This window comes from Capricornis sumatraensis, chromosome 4 (assembly GCF_032405125.1).
Source record: "Capricornis sumatraensis isolate serow.1 chromosome 4, serow.2, whole genome shotgun sequence".
Lineage (NCBI taxonomy): Eukaryota > Metazoa > Chordata > Mammalia > Artiodactyla > Bovidae > Capricornis > Capricornis sumatraensis.
Genome location: NC_091072.1, coordinates 53,068,463 through 53,090,533, shown reverse-complemented (window position 1 = coordinate 53,090,533; position 22,071 = coordinate 53,068,463). Strand labels below are relative to the sequence as shown.

Sequence of the window (22,071 nt, the reverse complement as noted above, 5' to 3'; positions counted from 1 at the left end):
GCACACCTCAATTTTATTGTGTTCATAGATCGCTGGTGACGGAATGAAACACCAACACTGCAGACTGGTTTAAATCTTTATATTTTAACACTTGCTTCTTACAGCTACTTTATTTTATATCCCTTGCACAACAACCTACAGGGCAAGCTGCCAAGCACTATGATTCAGAGACTATACAGTGCGCAGGCTCAGGGCGAGATAACCTTTACCTTGACTTATTTACTGCAGCTAAGACTTTGTTTTGGGGAACTTCCTTATCAGCTTAGAATCCGTTTTGTCCCAGGGTCTGTTCCTTTTGAGGAATCAGAGAAACATCCTTGTGTGCAAGAAATGTTCTTTTCCCACAGGAACAAACAGGATTCTTAGCTGAACATCTCGTTTGCAAGAATGTTCAGCCCTGGTTGAGAGTCTCGTTTGCAAGCACTTCTCAACCTTCTTTATACCTTGTTCCCTACAATAGATATTGTGATTTTTACAAATTCAAGGTTGATAGAAACCTTGCATTGAGCAAGCCTATCAGTGTCAATTTTCTAACACTAGCTCACATTTGTGTGTAACATTTTAGTAATTCTTACAATATCTCAAACTTTCTCTTTATTATGATCGTGGTGATCTGTGATCAGTGATCTTAGAAGTCACTATTGCAATTGTTTCAGGGTACCATGAATGGCACCAATATAAAAAGACAAACAATCTTTAAGTGTGTGTGTTCTGACTGTTCCACTGACCCAGTCTCTCTCCCTCTCCTTGGAACTCCCTACTCCCTGGGTCACAAAAATACTGAAATTAGGTCAGTTAACAATCCTACAATGGCCTCTTAGTGTTCAAGTGAATGAAGACTTGCATATCTCTCACTTTGAATCAAAAGTTAGAAATCATTAATCTTAGTGAGGAAGCCATGTTGAAAGCTGAGATAGGCTGAAAGCTAGGCCTCTTATGTCTAGTTAGCCAAGCTGTGAATGCAAAGGTAATGTTCTTCAAAGAAACCACTATTTCAGTGAACACACAAATGATAAGAAATGGAAACAGCCTTATTGCTGACATGGAGAAAGTTTCAGTCATCTGGAGAGATCAAACCAGCCACTACATTCCCTTAGGCCAAAGCCAAGTTCAGAGAAAGGCCTCAACATTCTTTAATTCTATGAAGGCTGAGAGAGGTGAGGAAGCTGTGAAAGAGCTTGAAGCCAGCAGAGGCGGGTTCATGAGGTTTAAGGAAAGAAGCCATCTCCATAACATCAAAGTGCAAGGTGAAGCAGCAAGTGCTAATGTAGAAGCTACAGCAAGTTATCCAGGTCTAGCTAACATCATGAATGAAGGTGGTTACTCTGAACAAAAGATTTCCATGTAGGAAAAAACATCCTTATATTGGAAGAAGATGCCATCTCGAGTTGCAAAAGTAGAGAGGAAAAACCAATGCCTAACTTCAAAGCATCAAAAGGCACGTTGCCTCTCTTGTTAGGGACTAATGCATCTGGTGACTTGAAGTTGAAGCCAATGCTTGTTTACCATTCCAAAAATCCTAGGGCCCATCAGAATTAAGCTAAATCTACTCTGCTTGTTTTCTACAAATGGAACAACAAAACTCAGATGACATATTTCTGTTGATAACATTGTTTACTGAATATTTTAAGCCCACTATCAAGATCCACTGCTCAGAAAAAAAAAAGATTTTTCAAACTATAACTGCTCATTGACAATGTACATGGTCACTCAAGAGCTCTGGTGGCAATGTACATAAGATTAATATTGTTTTCATGCTGCAAAGATAACATCTATTCTGCAGCCCATGGATCAAGGAGTAATTTTGGCTTTCAAGTCTTATTATGTAAGAAACACATTTTGTGAGGCTGCCATAGCTTGAGATTCCTCTGGTGGATCTGGGAAAAGTCCGCTGAGCCTTTTTGGGAAGGATTCACCATTCAAGATGCCAATAAACACATTCATGGGTCATCAAAATATCAACATTAACAAGAGTTTAGAAGAAGTTGATTACAACCCTCATGGGTGACTTCAGGAAGTTCAAGATTTCAGTGGAGGAAATAACTAAAGATGTGGCAGAACGAGCAAGAAAACTAGAGTTAAAAGTGAAACCTGAAGATGTGACTGAGTTGTGTAATCTCACAATAAAGAACTGAGCTGCTTCCTTATGGCTGAACAAAGGAAGTGGTTTCTTGAGATGAAATCTACCTGGTGAAGATGTGAAAATAACTGAAATGACAACAGAGGATTTAGAATATTACATAAACTGAATTGATAAAACAGCAGTAGGGTTTGAGAGGATTGACTCCAATTTGGAAAGATGCGCTGGTGCTGCTAAGTCGCTTCAGTTGTGTCGACTCTGTGCGACCCCATAGACGGCTGCCCACCAGGCTCCCCCTCCCTGGGATTCTCCAGGCAAGAACACTGGAGTGGGTTGCCATTTCCTTTTCCAATGGAAAGATGTTCTACTGTGGGTGAAATGCTATCAAACAGCATTGCATGCTACAAGGGAGTCATTCATGAAAGGAAGTGCCAATCAATGTGCCAAACATTATTGTCTTATTTTAAGAAATTGCTACCCCTACTTCAGCAACCACCACCCTAAACAATCAGCAGCCACCAACGTGATGGCAAGATCCACCAGCAGCAAAAGGATTATGCCTTGCCGAAGGCTCAGATGAGGGTTAGAATTTTGGGAACCAAAATATTTTCAATTAGGGCATGTATTTTTTCTTTTAGGCATAAAGCTATTGCACACTTGATAGATGATAGCATAAGGTAAATACAATTTCTATATGCATTGGGAAACAAAAAAAAAATTCTTGTGACTCACTTTATTATGGCAGTCTGGAACTGAACCTGAAATATTCCTGAGGTATATCTGTATTTATTTATTTGAAAATCTTAATTTTATTTGTAAATTTCATCTTAGTTTACTTGTATAACACTTCAGGTCTTACTAATCAGAACTGTTTGTACTTGTAGAGTCAAAGTTTCATATCTGATCATCTGATATTCTTGAACTGTATTTATTTTAAGATTATTGAGGCAGAAGGATTATGATACTTTTTATTAAAATATTTTATTGCTGAACTCCAAGGCATATTTCTAACTATCTTTCTTTGCTATTATGAATTTCACAATGATATAGTCCTTTCCCGCTAAAGGATCCAGTATTATATAGGTAAGTAAGTATGGACCACTCTATAGTGACACTGGCTAAGACCACAGTGAGCACAAAAATAGATCGTTAGAAGCCTGATGGGAATAGAAACCTATCATCCTGTGTATGCGTTCCTGAATGTGTTAGCAGAATATTGTTTAGAAATGCAACAGCCTACTTTTAACTTTGAAATTTAATAATCAGAAAACAAAATGAGATTTAACAAGCAACAGCTGCTCTGGAACTATGTCTCAGGTGTTCAGAATGGATCCCTGCATCTTATAAGAATACTGTCTGAAAGAATGTGATGAAAGGTGCTGGAGAGGGTAGTCACACCTTTGTAAATCAAGAGTAAATCAATGTAGAAAAAAAAATCACAGGAAGGAGATAAGAAAGGATAACTTATAAGGAAGGAGATGTTTTGAAAAGACAAACTTTCCAATGCTGGCAATGCTGCTTTGAACTCCTAAGATATGACCACCTTAACATTTCAGTAATTAACAGGACCATTGGAACAAAAGTGTACAATGTGGAATATACAGAGTATTGAGACCTAGAAATGCTTGTCAATCTGTAATGCAAGGCAAATTTTTAACAACTTTCCAGTCTGTATTTTTAACAATTCCATCTGGTGATAAATTATCATTTCATCTGTTTTCCCACTTGAATTCAATGTAGAAGCTGCGTTCATTGTTTCCACTGTCTTTTGCAAATTTATAATCAAAATCAATCACGATGTATCAGATACTCTCATTTTAGTGGAATCAGTAGTTTTTGAACGTCACTGGTACATCTGCCTTCTTAATTTATTAGTAGATGTTTATTAACAAATTGAGGACTTTTTTCTTTAAAGAAATACAAGAAGGTAAGAAAAGTTCAAAAATCATCTCTGATCTCTGGATGAAAATAAATGTGTGCATGTGTGTGGAGGAGGGTGGACTTAGCCTTCCTGGAAGGTAGACATAGCTACTGCTCAAAACTTGGCGTGGGATGACATATAATCTTCCACAGTTGAGCCTTTGAGTCTCTTCAAAGTCTGTCTGCAGCTGTAAACTACCAGGGGCAATGATTTGAATGTTTTCATGTTTTGTTCCCCACTCTATCTCCACATGGCAAACTCTTCATAAACACAACGACTCAACACCAAGTGAGGCAGCATTTTGCATACATTTAAAAAATAAGTAGTTTAATTGCCTATTTGCACATGATACTTTTAGAAGCTTAAGCTTTAGGTTTGTGTGTTTACAAATATATGCCTTATACTTAATAATATGCCCTTCACATTATAAATTCTTGAAAACATTTGCTGAGCGAATACATCAGTAGCATCTAGCGCTCAAGGTCACAGATAGACATAGATGGCACCATGATCTCAGAGAATTTTTCCTGGTAGTCTGCGACACATCTTAAAGATCTGGCTTCCTGAGTCCATTTTCTGTTTCATGGAGTGAATTGTTTGTCTCATTATTAAGTAATTTCCATTAAATTATTTTATTCTTCACATTACTTCATTTGAAATGTCTCCTACTTGGTGAAATCTTAGCCAGCTTCCCCCTCCGTTTTCCATACATGGAATGTATCTCTCCCTCATGCTTGTTTTCCTGCTGCTGCTGCTGCTGCTAAGTCGCTCAGTCGTGTCCGACTCTGTGCGACCCCATAGACGGCAGCCCACCAGGCTCCCCCTGGGATTCTCCAGGCAAGAACACTGGAGTGGGTTGCCATTTCCTTCTCCAGTGCATGAAAGTGAAAAGTGAAAGTGAAGTCGCTCAGTCGTGTCCGACTCTTAGCGACCCCATGGACTGCAGCCCACAAGGCCCCTCCATCCACGGGATTTTCCAGGCAAAAGTACTGGAGTGGGGTGCCATTGCCTTCTCCACCTGTTTTCCTAGGACGCTTTAATTGTTTCAGCAGTACAGCGTTTATCAGATTGTATTGTGGTTGCTTGTTCCTATGACCACATCTTACATTAATCTGTTACTCTTTTGAGGCTTTTATCATTTTTTTTTCAGTCTCCAGCTTTAAAACAGGGTTGGACACGTGTTAATCATCTCCATATATATTTTTTAAATTTAATTACTAATGGGCCAAAACCCCAGGTTTGGGAAGAAATGTGTTTCATCTTTTTACTGTTAAATGATGTAATGGAGAGCCCCGGCTTCAGGTGTAACAAGAGATATAGTCTTTAGGAAGCACGTGGTTCTTAGCAGTTAGAAATTCCCAGAGTATCATACAGGACAATAGGGCATTCCTTGAAATGTACCTGCCAGTTGTAAAGTAACCATCTAAGAAGACTGAGAGTCACTGCTATGTTCCCAGCTCCCTCTGAGCATCTTCTTTTGCATGGTTACCTCTTAACCAGAGGACACCTGAATCAATAAAGAATTGACACCAGCTATAAATGAATTTGGGAAAGACTGGCCAGCACCCCATGATCTTTGCAAATTTTCATGTGTGTTTTCAACTGTTTTCTCAAAGACAAATTTCCATATTCCCCAATGTGTTTTTGGAACATTTGTTCCAGAGTATGTCAAGAGCTGTCATTTACAAAAAGACTTAATGATTAAGTGAATTTGGAGTATGAAGGATAAATTAAAATAAAGCAAAGCAAAACAAAACAAATATAGAAAATCGTGAATTAGGATTTTCCACAGTTTCTAATACCCAAATAAACCCTGAATTTTCAGGGGAAATAATATGGAATGTTTTTAAACAATCATTGAACCAAGGAAATGTAATATTTTTAACTTTTGTGATACAATTGTCAGGATACACTTTTATGAAATATGAATCAATACCACTAAATTTTTCCTACTGCTAGGTATTCTTCTCAAATATTTATCCTATTTGTATATATACCACTTCCTGCACAACTCAGATATGGAGAGAAGACCAGGAACACTTCCTCAACTGGTGCTAATGGCATTCTAAGACATGCCACATGAATACTTTCTGTAATTAAATTTTAAATGAATATATCAGTTCAAAGGTAATTGCCACATGCAAAAATTTTTATGCTAATGTATAAATCCAAATTGATTAGATTTTCAAATAATATTATGTGATTATATGTTCCCCTTTTATTTCTTTGTCCTTTTCAAAATCAATCTGTAATATCCTTAAATATATACCCTTACCACAGTAAAGGCAGAAATTTAGAAATATGAGATGCAAATTAGCAAATGTATAACAATAAAAAATGTGAAATGTGCTTGTGCTAATGCATGAAAAATAATTTTGGCTAAAATCCCAGCTCTCATCTAACTTCTCAACACATAGAAAAAGTTAATGAAAGAGATTTCAGAATTTTGCTCTATGAACAAGGATACTTTACATTTATTATCCAAGCTACTATGTAATTGTACTTATATTTCATTATGTGCAGTTCTTATGTCTTACTTTTACTCAGCAAGAATTCATATTCTTACAATTCTGGGACTGTTTAATATCACTGTGCTATATATCAGAATAAATGGCACAGTAATACAGTAAAATGGTTGATAAACTAGAAAATAGAAACAAGACCAATTGCTAGAGATTTATTAAGCCAACTATTTTCAGCAAAAAATTAATATTTCACTAAGTAAAAAAGAAAAGGTTGAACCAAAATTCATTCCTTAGATATTGCAGAGATATATGCTTCAGTGTGATAAAGTCAATGAAATTTATTGAAAAAAATGTCAAGTGAGGTTATTTGCTAACTTATTAATAAGATGCTGGTTGTCTCTTTAAAATGAGGAGTGGTCCTAAGATGGTGGAGGAATAGGATGGGGAGACCACTTTCTCCCCCATAAATTCATGAAAAGATCATTTGAATGCTGAGCAAATTTCATAAAACAACTTCTGAAAGCTGGCAGTGGACACCAGGCACCCAGAAATGCAGCCCATTGTCTTCAAAAGGAGGTAGGACAAAATATAAAAGACAAAAGAGTTAGAGATGGAGACCCATCCCAGGGAGGAAGTCATGAAAGAGGAGGTTTCCAAACACCATGAAACCCTCTCACCATTGGGTCTGTGGGGAGTTTTGGAATCTCAGATGGCAACATAACTGGGAGGAAAAATAAATAAATAAAACCCACAGATTATCTGCTTAACCACAACTCCCAGTGGATAAGTAGCCCAGATGCTCACGTCTGTCACCAGCAAGGCGGGGCTGAACAAGGAGGTGCCAGTTGCATGCTTAGGGTAAGGACTGAGCCTGAATGCCCTGAGGACAATCTGAGGGAGCTAACTGAGATAGCAACCCAAACTGTGGGATAGCCAGAGAGAGAGAGAGATTAAAAAAAAGAGAGACAGAGAGAACATTCCCATGAAAAGCTCTAACCTGGCAATGCTGGCCTGCTCACAGAACAAAGGACTGAGCAAATACCAGAGGACAGCTAGCCAGCTGTGGACTGGCCCATCCCAACCCCCACCCCCCTACCCCCCACCCCCGCCCCCTACCCTCCAGAGGCAGAGAGGCAGAGAGGCAGGCGGGCAACAGCCAGAGCCGGAAAGGGGTAATCTAGGCCCCAGAGACAGCATCCTCTACCAAATTGTGAGCAGGCTCCCAGTTGCTCACCAAGTCTTCCTGGGATCCTGAATGGTTGACACCCACCAGGAGGGTCACAACCAGAGGTCAGCTCCCCAGAGGAGACACACAGCACACCTGAGATGGCGGTCCCGCTGTGCACCCAGGAAACCAAGTGGCTGGGATGGGGGAGGCGATAAGATGCACTGCCCACCTGGGCAGTGTATGCTCGCCAAGCACTTGGTCATCTGAGCTGCTCAGACCTGGGAAGGGCACAAAACTCAGGCACAACAGAGTCTGTGCGTTTGTGGAGTACCTGAGAACTTGAACCTGAGTGGCTTAGACCTGGGAAGTGCACGAAACCCGAGGCCCGCTTTAGACAGTTCCCCTGCAGAGCAACCTGGAGACTGAGCGGTATAGACCTGGAAAGCTGTGAGTGGGGGCAAACCCAGTGTGGCCCAGGCACTGTGAGCACTCCCCACACACACCAGTGATATTTGTTTGCAGTGTTCCTCCTTCCCCACAGCACAACTGGACAAGTGAGCCTAAATAAGTGACCACCTTCGCCCCCTTGTATCAGGGCAGAAATTAGACACTGAAGAGACCTGCAAACAGAGGAAGCCAAAATAAACAAAGAGGGAACCACTCTGGAAGTGACAGTTTCAACAGATTAAAACCCTATAGTTAGCACTGAATACATTGGAAGGGGCCTATAGACCTTAAGAAGAAGTATAAGCTGGAACAAGGAACTATCTGAAACTGAACTGACCCCACACTGCCCGCAACAGCTCCAAAGAAATTCCTAGACCTATTTTACTATACCATTTTTTTAAATTTTTAAGTCCTTTATTAGTCCTTTAATTTTCATTTTTATAACCCACTTTAAAAAAAGACCCTATTTTTAAAGCAAATTTCATATATATTTTTAATAATTTTTGTGATTTTTTTTTTTTTGAGAGTCTAACCTCTACTCTAGATTTTTAATTTTTGCTTTTTGGGATTTGTTACCAATTTTGTACCTTTAAGAATCCAATCTTCAGTACCCATTTTTACTTAGGTGTGATTACTGGCCTGATTGCCCTCTCCCCCTTTTGACTCTCCTTTTTCTCCCCCAGGTCACCTCTATCTCCTCCCTCCCACTTCTCTTCTCTGCCCAACTCTGTGAATCTCTCTGTGTGTTCCGGGTTGTGGAGAACACTTAGGGAACTGATTACTGGCTAGATCTGTCTCTTTCTTTTTGACTCCCCCTCTTCTCTTCCTGGTCACCTCTATCTCCTTTCTCCCTCTTCTCTTCTCTATGTAACTCCATGAACCTCTCTGGGTGTTCCAGGCTGTGGAGAGCACATAGGGATTTGATTACTGGCTAGACTGCTCTCTCCCATTTTGAATCCCCCCTTCTCCTCCTGGTCACCTCTATCTCCCTTCTTCTTCTTCTCTTCTCCATGAAACTTTGCAAACCTCTCTGGGTGTCCCTCACTGTGGAGAAGCTTCTCTCCATTAACCTAGATGTTTTATATTCTGTGCTGTATGGATGGAGAAGTCTTGAGGCTACCGTAAGAATAAGACTGAAAACCAGAGGCAGGAGGCTTAAATCCAAAATCTGAGAACACCAGAAAACTCCTGACTCCAGGGAACATTAATAGACAAGAGCTCATCCAAAAGCCTCCATACCTATACTGAAACCAAGCTCTACCTAAGAGCCAACAAATTCCAGAGCAAGATATACCATTCTAATTCTCCAGAAACACAGGAAAAGAGCCCTGAGCATTAATATACAGGCTGCCCAAACCCATAGAGACCTCAAAACTCACTACTGGACACTTCATTGTACTCCAGAGAGAAGAGATGCAGCTCCACACATCAGAACACTGATGCAAGCTTCCCTAACCAGGAAACCTTGACAAGCCACTTGTCCAACCCCACCCACAGGGAGGAACCTTCACAATAAAGAGGAACCAAAAACTTCCAGCATACAGAAAGGCCACCCCAAACACAGCAATCTAAACAAGATGAAAAGGCAGAGAAATATTCAGCAGGTAAAGGAACATGATAAATGCCCATCAAACCAAACAAAAGAGGAGGAGATAGGGATTCTACCTGAAAACAAATTCAAAATAATGATAGTAAAAATGATCCAAAATCATGAAAACAAAACGGAGTTACAGATAAATAGTCTGGAACAAGGATTGGGAAGATGCAATAAATGTTTAACAAGGACCTAGAAGAAATAAAAAAGAGTCAATCAATAATGAATAATGCAATAACTGATATCAAAATCACTCTGGAGGGAACCAATAGTAGAATAACTGAGGCAGAAATAGGATAAGTGAGGTAGGAGATAGAATGGTGGAAATAAATGTAACAGAAAGGAAAAAAGAAAAAAGAATTAAAAGAAATGAGGACAACCTCAGAGACCTCTGGGACAATGTCACATGTCCCAAAATTCAAATCATAGGAACCCCAGAAGAAGAAGACAAAAAGAAAGGCCATGAGAAAATACTTGAAGAGATAATAGTTGAAAACTTCACTAAAATGGGGAAGGAAATAGCCATTCAAGTCCAAGAAATCCAGAGAGTCCCAAATGGGATAAACTCAAGGCAAAACGCTCAAGACACACATTAATCAAATTAACAAAGATCAAACACAAAGAACAAATATTAAAAGCAGCAAGGGAAAAACAACAAATAACACACATGGGGATCCCCATAAGGATAACAGCTGATCTTTCAATAGAAACTCTTCAGGACAGAAGGGAATGGCAGGGCACACTTAAAGTGATGAAAAAGAAAAATCCACAACTGAGATTACTGTACTCAGCAAGGATCTCATTTAAATATGAAGGAGAAATCAAAAGCTTTACAGACAAGCAAAAGCTGAGAGAATTCAGCACCACCAAACCAGCTCTTCAACAAATGCTAAAGGATCTTCTCTAGACAGGAAACACAGAAACAGTGAATAAACTCGAACCCAAAACAACAAAGTAAATGGCAACAGGATCATACTTATCAATAATTACCTTAAATATAAATGGGTTGAATGCCCCAACCAAAAGACAAAGACTGGCTGAATGGATACAAAAACAAGACCCTCATGTATGTTGCTTACAAGAGACCCAGCTCAAACAAGGGACACATACAGGCTGAAAGTGAAGGGCTGGAAAAAATATATTTCATGCAAATAGAGACCAAAAGAAAGCAGGAGTAGCAATACTCATACCAGATAAAAGAGACTTTGAAATAAAGGCTGTGAAAAGAGACAAAAGACATTACATAATGATCAAAGGATCAATCCAAGAAAAAGATATAAAAATTATAAATATATGTGCACCTACATAGGAGCACCACAATATGTAAGGCAAATGCTAACAAGTATGAAAGAGTAAATGAACAGAAACACAATAATAGTGGGAGTCTTTAATATCCCACTCACACCTATGGATAGATCAGCTGAACAAATTATTAGCAAGGAAAGACAAACTTTAAATGATACAACGGACCAGTTAGACCTTATTGATATCTATAGGACATTTCACCCCAAAACAATGAATTTCATCTTTTTCTCAAGTACACATGGAAGCTTCTCCAGGACAGATCACATCCTGGGCCATAAATCTAGCCTTGGTAAATTCAAAAAAATTGAAATGATTCCAAGCATCTTTTCTGATCACAAGGCAGTAAGATTAGATGTCAACTACAGGGGAAAAAACTATTAAAAATACAAACATATGGAGGCTAAACAACACGCTTCTGAATAACCAACAAATCACAGAAGAAATCAAAAAGAAATCAAAATATGCATAGAAACAAAACACAAAACCTATGGAACTCAGTAAAAAGAATGCTAAGGGGAAGGTTCATAGCAATACAAGCTTACCTCAAGAAATAGGAGAAAACTGAAATAAATAACCTAACTCTACACCTAGAGCAACTAGAAAAGGAAGAAATGAGGAACCCCAGGGTTAGTAGAAGGAAAGAAATCATAAAAATTAGGGCAGAAATAAATGAAAAAGAAACAAAGGAGACCATAGCAAAAATCAACAAAGCTAAAAGCTGGTTCTTTTATAAATAAAATAGACAAACCACTAGCCAGACTAATCAAATCAACAAAATTAGAAATGCAAATGGAGAAATCACAACAGACAACACAAAAATACAAAGGATCATAAAAGACTACTATCAGCAACGATATGCCAATAAAGTGGACAACTTGGAAGAAATGGACAAATTCTTAAAAAAGTATAACTTTCCAAAACTGAACCAGGAAGAAATAGAAAATGTTAACAGACCCATCACAAGCACGGAAATCAAAACTGTAATCAGAAATCTTCCAGCAAACAAAAGCCCAGGACCAAATGGCTTCACAGCTGAATTGTACCAAAAATTTAGAGAAGAGCTAACACCTATCTTACTCAAATTCTTCCAGAAAATTGAAGAGGAAGGTAAACTTCCAAACTCATTCTATGAGGCCACAATCACCCTAATACCAAAAGCAGACAAAGATGCCACCAAAAAAAGAAAACTACAGGCCAATATCACTGATGAACATAGATGCAAAAATCCTTAACCAAATTCTAGCAAACAGAATCCAACAACATATGAAAAAGATCATACATCATGACCAAGTGGGCTTTATCCCAGGGATGCAAGGATTCTTCAATATCCACAAATCAATCAACGTAATAAACCACATTAACAAATTGAAAGATAAAATCTATATGATTATCTCAATGTATGAAGTCGCTCGGTTATGCCTGACTCTTTGCAACTCCATGGAGTGCAGCCTACCAGGCTCCTCTGTCCATGGATTTTTCCAGGCAAGAGTACCAGAGTGGGTTGCCATTTCCTTCTCCAGGGGATCTTCCCAACCCAGGTATCGAGCCCAGGTCTCCCACATTGTAGGCAGAATTTTTACTCTCTGAGCTACCAGGGAAGCTGCAGAGAAAGCCCTTGACAAAATTCAACATCCATTATGATAATTTAAAAAAAGAAAAAAACCTCCAGAAAGCAGGCATAGAAGAAACACACCTCAACATAATAAAAGCTATATATGACAAACCTGCAGCAAACATTACCCTCAATGGTGAAAAATTGAAAGCATTTCCCCTAAAGTCAGGAACAAGACAAGGATGCTCACTCTCACCACTACTATTTAACATAGTTTTGGAAGTTTTAGCCACAGCAATCAGAGAAGAAAAAGAAATAAAAGGAATCCAGATTGGAAAAGAAGAAGTAAAACACTCACTGTTTGCAGATGACAGGATCCTCTACATAGAAAACCCTAAAAACACCACCAGAAAATTACTAGAGCTGATCAGTGAATATAGTAAAGTTTCAGGATATAAAATTAATACACAGAAATCCCTTGCATTCCTATACACTAACAAAAAGAAAACCGAAAAAGAAATTAAGGAAACAATTCCATTCACCATTGCAACGAAATACTTAGGAATAAATCTACCTAAAGAAACAAAAGACCTATATATAGAAAACTATAAAACACTGATGAAAGAAATCAAAGATGACAAATAGATGGAGAAGTATACCATGTTCATGGATGGGAAGAATCAATATAGTGAAAATGACTATACTACCCAAGGTAATCTATAGATTCAATGTAATCCCTATCAAGTTACCAACGGTATTTTTCAGAGAACTAGAACAAATAATTTCACGATTTGTATGGAAATACAAAAAACCTCAAACAGCCAAAGCAATCTTGAGAAGAAAGAAGAATGGAACTGGAGGAATCAACCTGCCTGACTTCAGGCTATACTACAAAGCTACAGTCATCAAGACAGTATGGTACTGGCATGAAGACAGAAATATAGATGAATGGAACAAAATAGAAAGCCCAGAGATAAATCCACACACCTATGGACACCTTATCTTTGACAAGGTAGGCAAGAATATACAATGGAGAAAAGACAATCTCTTTAACAAGTGGTGCTGGGAAAACTAGTCAACCACTTGTAAAAGAATGAAACTAGAACAGTTTCTAACATCATACACAAAAATAAACTCAAAATGGATTAAAGATCTAAACATAGGATCAGAAACTATAAAACTTCTAGAGGGAAACACTCTCAGCATAAATCACAGCAGGATTCTCTATGACCCACCTCCTAGAGTAATGGAAATAAAAGCAAAAATAAACAAATGGGACCTAATTAAACTTAAAAGCTTTTGCACAACGAAGGAAACTATAAGCAAGGTGAAAAGACAGCATTCAGAATGGGAGAAAATAATAGCAAACGAAGCAACTGACAAAGGATTAATCTCAAAAATATACGAGTAGCTCCTGCAGCTCAATTCCAGAAAAATAAATGATCCAATCAAAAAATGGGCCAAAGAACTAAATAGACATTTCTCCAAAGAAGACATATGGTACCATCTCACGCCAGTCAGAATGGCTGCTATCCAAAAGTCTACAAACAACGAATACTGTAGAGCATGTGGAGAAAAGAGACCCCTCGTACACTGTTGGTGGGAATGCCAACTAGTACAGCCAGTATGGAGAACAGTTTGGAGATTCCTTAAAAAACTGGAAATAGAACTGCCATACGACCCAGCAATCCCACTGGTGGCATACACACCAGGAGGCCAGAATTGAAATAGACACATGTACCCCAATGTTCATCACAGCACTATTGACAATAGCCAGCACATGGAAGCAACCTAGACGTCCATCAGCAGATGAATGGATAAGAAAGCTGTGGTACATATACACAATGGAGTATTACTCAGCTATTAAAAAGAATGCATTTCAATCAGTTCTAATGAGGTGGATGAAACTGGAGCCTATTATCCAGAGTGAAGTAAGCCAAAAATAAAAACACCAATACAGTATACTAATGCATATATATGGAATTTAGAAAGATGGTAACCATGACCCTATATGTGAGAAGCAAAAGAGACACAGATGTTAGAACAGTCTTTTGGACTCTGTGGGAGAAGGCAAGGGTGGGATGATTTGAGAGAATAGCATTGAAAAATGTATATGTGAAACAGATTGCCAGTCCAATTTCAATGCATCAGACAGGGTGCCCAGGGCTGGTGCACTGGGCTGACTCTGAGGGGTGGGATGGGGAGGGAGGTGGGAGGGTGGTTCAGGATGGGGAATACATGCATACCCATGGCTGATTCATGTCAATGAATGCCAAAACCCACTACAATATTGTAAAGTAATTAGCCTCCAATTAAATAAATTAAATTTTAAAATAAATAAATAAATAAAATGAGGTGTATTTTCTCTTTAGTTACCTAAGGTTATGTTATAAAGAGGAAAAATATTATTCTTCAATGTTTATATTTTTAAAATATGTCATAATTAAATGCCATAGTAATTTAATGTATCACTTTAAGATGCAGAAAAATATCAAAATAATTCAAATCCCAAGTTAATAGAATAAATCTTGAAATTGATATGTTTATACACAAAAATTTATATTACTATATTTCCTTAGGCTTTCAAAAACATGCACTATATTACATTTTCATTTTTTTCAGTTCCAATCTACTGGTACCTTTTTTAAAAGAAATTTGCTTACAAGTTTTGGTTCTTGGCATCCATATAGTTGGGTATAAAACATCTCCAGTCTGAATGAGCAGGAGACAGAGCTGCTCACATCCACAGCTGGAATGGAGCTGCTTCTATAAAAATGGGAAGTAGCAGCTGCAGGGAACATAAATTGTGTAACTGATTTGATTTTGCAAAGCAAACACATTCTTCGTGCTATGATTTAGCTTGCTAATTAGGCCTTCCATAATTAAAAGAACTTTGGAAGAAAATAATTCTGGATTAAGCTCAACTTCTACACCTTCTGAGATCTCCTTATAACATTTTCCACATTTTCAAAACCAATATAACTCAGACTGAATGCCTTCAACAACAGGAGGATGATTTGCAAATAATGCCCCTTTGGGTAAATGCGTCTGATGTCAGACTTTTATTACAATTGAATAAATAGTGAAGTTGAACAGGAGAATATCACTCTGTCTATGACACCTGCATCTTGAGAACTATGCAAATGAAAAGCAGTACATTTCCTCTTGTTTTGTTCCAGGTATCAGCAAACTTTTTCTGTAAAGGGCCATAGCAAATATCTCAGACTTTGTGTGTCATAAGCTTTATGGTGCACCTATTCAATGTTTCCTTTTAGGGGGAAAGCAACTATAGACAATATGCAAACAAATGGGCATGGCTATGTTCCAATAAAACTTTATTTACAAAAACAGGTAATGGGTCAGAATTGCCAATCTTGGTCTATTTAATTCTCAAAAATGAAAGTCAATGATAACCTAAGCAGTATTAGTAAATATGACATCATGTTGTCAAACCAACACAGTGTCATATGTAATTCATATCTGATATATGTTATATAGAGAGGGAATCTGCATACATAGTAGGTAACATCATGTGTGTATGTGTATATATATGTGTAAATGCATATGTATAGTTAAAGACAGAAAATTATACATACAGGACAAAGTTTATAAAGTATGTGTGAAATAAGAGAGGAGAATAGAAAATTATGGAAGAAGTTGAATCTTGATTAATAATGTAATAAGAATAACTATATGATAAAATCGATGACTTATATAGGGGCTTCCCTTGTGGCTCAGCTGGTAAAGAATCTGCCTGCAATCCAGGAAACCTGGGTTTGATACCTGGGTTGGGACGATCCCCTGGAGAAGGGAAAGGCTACCCACTCCAGTATTCTGGCCTGGAGCGGTCCATGGGGTCACAAAGAAGTGGACACAACTGAGCAACTTTCACTTCACTTCACATTTGTTTGTAATTTGTATGTAGAAGTTTAATCAATTAAACATATATGCTGAGTATTTTTATGAGCTTAAAACTCTTCTATTATTAATAGAAATGAAATCAATCATGCTTGTCTTTTAGAAGCTCAGCTTAGAGTTGACATGCATGCATATAATATCATAACCAGGAAAATCTTAATATAAACACATATGTATAATGCAATATATATCACATTATATTGTAAGAATACTTATATGTGCATGTATGTGTGTGCATATATACATACACATGTATATATACATACACATGTATATACCTATGTGTGTATATACATGATGCGATATATATATATATATATATATATATATATATGTATATCTCACATTAATAGTCCAGACAACAAACATTATTGAAACTGGGAAAGAAGAGAATTGTGAGCTGTGTGATGGGATGAAAGACCTTTAAAGAAAGACTTTAAGCTTTAAAATGGACTTTGAAATATGAGTAAATGGATTAGATTTATGTTAGCAGGAGGGAAATAAAGTTTTACGTGCTACAGAACCCTGAGCCAAGGTAATTGGTAGGAAATGTTAAGCTGAGCTAATGTGAGAGACAAGCTTATTTTTATTGTTCTCTTTTTAAATGATTTTTGATGTGGACCATTTTAAAGTCTTTACTGAATTTGTTATAATATTGCTTCTGGTTTATTGTTTGGGGTTTTGGGCCTGAGGCATGTGGCATCTTAGCTCCTTGACCAGGGATAGAACCTAACACCTCCTGTACTGGAAGGTGAAGTCTTAACCACTCAATTACTACAGAAGTCCCAAGATTTTGAAAAGATTAGATTGGAGCGCAACTGGAAAAAAGCCTGGAATATCAGATAAAGTTTTAACTTTATTTTGTAACCAATGTAGAACTAGTTCTTAACCAGAGAAGCAACTTAACGAAACTACTTTCCAAGGTGATTCCTCCAGGACATTGTAAAATGTGATGATCCCAGAAGGTGGCCGAGGGCACTGAAACTGACAGGGGAGGTGGTTCCAAAGTGGGTGGAGAGAGAGCAACGGTGTGTTGGCAAAGCCAGCGAAACTGAAGAGGTGTGTCACTGAGCTAGACTAGAGCAACTATCATATAAACAGCTGGCACTCCCATTTGCTCAATGCAAATATACTATTATGAGCCAAAGAATACGCTAAGCAGGGACACTTTTACTCACATTCATGTTTTATCTTACACAAATGACAGAACTTGCTAAATGACTGGGACTTTGACATGAAATGTCTATCACAACACACCAATAGTTGTTTAAGGAAAAATAGCCTCAGCAATTTCAAAGACAGTCTGGAATCAAACAAACTGAAGACATGCTAACAACTTTTTAAAAAGAGTCTTTATAGCCAGACTTGTTGCAAGGACAATACTGTGAGTAATGAATGTGCCTACCAGGGATGCTTCCGGCTCAGGGTCTCTTCTGTTTCCTCTGCACCTGAGATGTTCAAATTGCTCAGCATCCATCCCTCCCTTCATTCAGGACCCAGCTCAAATGACTGCCCCTGACCACACGCCCAATCTCAACCAGTCACTCTCCCACTACTTTCTATTGTCCCTTTATTTTTTCTCAATTTTACAAAACTATATAAAGTTGTTTGTGTTTTGCTTTGCCACGGTCTTTGGGTATGTATTTTTTGACAATGGGGACATTGCCTTACTTTGCTATTCCTGTGTCTCTAGTACCTAGAACAGAACTTGGCCCACAGAAAGCACTCAATACATATAAACCAAATGAAAAAATGAGTGATTAAATTTAAGAATAACTGTGCACATAAACAGATGATCATTTCCTGTTACCCCTGGCCCCATCAGTAGCCTAAGTCCCAATCACATTAGTGGGTTAATGCAAATATCTCCTATTTCTCTTGAGATTCTAACCTCCCGTTTCAAGTAGTCTTTACACACTGAAGAGAAGTATATCTTACAAAACCCCCACGGTAATCAAGACAGTTTATAGAATTGAAGGTCTCCCCCTCATGTGAAATAAAACTGAAATTACTCATCCATTAATTATTAAAGCTTAAAGTATAAATTATAAAGCTCTCAGAAGCGTTGTTCCTCTGCAGCTATCTAACGTCACTTCCTAAGGTTTCAATCTACTTTTCTCAGCCACGCTGCTTTCGGGGTTGCCTGCAAACTCTAGAGACATGGATTATAACTGCCTTACAATATTGTGTTAGTTTCTGCCATACATCAACATGAATCACCCATAGGTTTACATATGGCCCCTCCCTCTTAAACTTCCCTCTTACCGCCCCCCCATCCCACCCCTCTACATTGTCACAGTCTTCTCTTTGTGCTTTTACTTGGACTATTACTAATGCACAAAAGACACTGTCCATTCAAATGCACTCATCCAAACCCTGCCAAGCATTCACAGACCATCTCAAGGAACCTATACTCCGTGAAATCTTCTCTGATCTATTATATGCTTTGCCTTCATTCTTGAATTAAACACTTCTTTAAATATTTTCTCTAGCAATGTTTTAGGGTCACTCTACAAATGTTTTGCCTTCACACTGAATTTTTAAATATCACAGATGAATCAATTTTGGGGAATTACAAGGAAAATATTTCTCTTCTACTCTGTAAGCAATCTACCATAATGAATAATGCTTATTTATAACTACTTCTTAAATTCAATTATAATTATTTAAAATTTTTGCTTACAGTTTTGAATCTGGGTTTTTCTTTTTAAATAGAAATATTTATATGCAGATCTCAGAAATGAAAAATTACCTTTGTACCACAGTTTAACATGTGTAGGGATTATTCCTTCTCCAAGTTCTACCACTGAGAGTGCCTTTTGGGGCACAGTTGCATTCAGCTTATGGCACTTACCACTACTTGTATCTTCGCCTCTTTGCCCACAGGGTGATTGCCTTCATTTGGTTTTGCTAGAAGCAAGCTGGTCTAACTTGCTCCTACTAGCCGCTCTACAGCTGTGTTACATCATGCTACATGGCGCCAGAGCAGGCTTTAGTCTCTATTGCTCCTGCTTCCCAAGTAGCAAACTGCATCACTTCCTGACATCACAGCCGTTTGACAGTTCTTTTCTTTTTACAATCTAACCCCTGAACACATGCAACACAGTTAAATTGTACCAAGTACTTGTGATTACACAAGTACAGTGATAACATCCTGTATTTTAAAAGCCATGTTGGGTCCTATATTGCCAGTTTATCTTACACAAGTCTTATAATTTCTTTGGATGTCATATTTCAAAGGAAAAGTTTTCTCAATATCTTCTAAGAGTCACAGGTTATGGATAATATCTTCCTCATTACATCTGCAGTTTGGTGTCCCTGCTCTGTCAATGATGCTTGTTTATATTTTATTCTTTCCAGTTTTTTTTTTTTTGTAACAATTAATCAATTCTTCTATGTAGCAACACTTGGTGACTTTTAAGATTACTAGTAAGAATATAAATGCCAAATTATTCTCTTCAGCCTATGTATGTTTCATCCTTAATTTCATGGTTTGTGGTTGCTTAAATTTTTTACACATATATTTTAAAAAAATATCCTATCACATCCCTGAACAAATCAAGTTTCATTCCTTGCTTCCATCACTGAATATATATACTACCCTTAATTAAATAGGACAGGATGGGCTATACACACATGATCTAATTCATTTAATATCAGCAAAGGATTGTATTCTGTCTTCTTGCAAGAGCTTTTAGGCATTAGAGTATTCCTCTAAAAAGCCAAACCACTTCCAGTACTCAGACCTGTTCTTGATAACAGTCTATGAAAGTCATGGATATAACTGACAGATTTTTATAGGGTTCTTTACTTTTTATTATAAAGCAAATATTACACTTTCTCTTTTAAACTATTTTCTCAAGAAGTACAGTGAATCTAGGTACAAGAATCAGGAAATAAGAATAGAGATATATAAACTAAGTAGTAGTGGCAGTAGGTTAGTCACTCAGTCATGTCTGACTCCTTGCAACCCCATGGACTGTAGCCCACCAGGCTCCTCTGTCTTCCATGGAATTCTCCAGGCAAGAATACTGGAGTGGGTAGTCCTCCAGGGGATCTTCCCAACCCACGGATCAAACCCAGGTCTCCTGCACTGCAGGCAGATTCTTTACCACTGAGCACCAGGGAAGCCCCAAATATAAACTAAACATCCATGTAATGGAGTGACTAATCCAGAAGGAATTCCACCAAGAGTTTTCTATGGATGAAAATTTCAAAGTGGTGGCATAGAGTGGAAGACCTTAGTAAAGGAAAAAGGTAAAACATTTTAAGCAGCTTTTCTTCCTTCTATTATACATCCTATTCTGAAATTTTTTGGCAAGAGATAATATATAAACAATATCATGAACATACCAGCTAGTTTAAGTACAGCATGTAATTCCATCATTTCACCCTCTCCTTCTTTAAAGAAAACATTTAACTAAATATTTTATCTGTAATTCTCAGACACATTTTATTCTTTTACTATCCCTAAAAAAGTCTTTATTCAATATAGTTTGTGAAATACATCAGTGGTAATATATGTGGCTCTAAGATAGTTATTTGTACTGCTATATAGTATTATATTGTATATTATACTACTATATACTATTATTTTTATGACTATTATAACATTGCTACTGTAATATTGCTACATGTAACATGATGCATGCATATCTGTCTCCTTGTGCAAACATCTTTCTAAAGCATATAATTGGAAATGGAATTTCATAGGCTAAACTCACTTTTTACTTACTAGATAGTGTATAGTCAACTTTTTATCAAAGAAGGCTATACCAGACAGATTTGGATCAGAGTGCAATTTTCCTTCATCCACCTTTTTGAATCACTAGAGTATTTATTTTGGCCAGTTTGGTGTAAAATTAAATATGATTGTGGTTTCAATTCAGATTCCCATTGTATTAATGCAATTGATAATCTTTCCATAATATTTGTGGGTTTGGGGTTCTCTCTTTCAACAAAATGTATCTTTTGCCCACATTTCCAGAAGACATTTCTGTTATAAATTTGGAAACGCATTTCATATAATCTATGCACTAATCCTTTGTCAGTTACATGTATTGCAACATTTTTTCCTGTATCTACATGTATCTGTCACATTTCATGAAGAAGTTTTTAATGTTAACGCAGAACATTGAACTATCTTTTCTTTCATGGTTACTGTTTTTTGTATCTTACCTATCCCTTCCTAACAAAAGCTATTGTAGTATTTTTCTGAATTTTTGTTTCCATGCTTTTATTTTTAATCAATTTGCAATTTGTCTGTGGTCTTGAATATGGGATGCTAACTAGGTTTTCTTTTCCATGTGATTAACCAATTGACCAATAGACAACTTTTACTAAACAGTCTCTCCTTTCTTCTTAATTTGTAGGGTTTCTGCTGTCATAAATCAAGTTTTCAAAGATGCATGGATGTACTTTGCTCATAATGAGTCTTGATATCTTATAATAAGTATATTAGAATAAATCTAGTAAATGAATACTCTCATCACCTTATATTCTTTTACAAGACTGATATTCCCAAACTCAGTCTATTAATATGAGGCCACAATCACCCTGATATCAAAACCAAAGATATCATAAAAAATAAAATTTTAGGTCAATATCACTGATAAACATAG

The 22,071-nt window shown here is 37.4% G+C and overlaps 1 pseudogene; it reads left to right on the top strand.

Moving 5' to 3' along the window:
- Positions 1-809: 809 nt before the first annotated feature.
- On the top strand, positions 810-2,667 carry LOC138078572 (tigger transposable element-derived protein 1-like; annotated as a pseudogene).
- Positions 2,668-22,071: the final 19,404 nt, after the last annotated feature.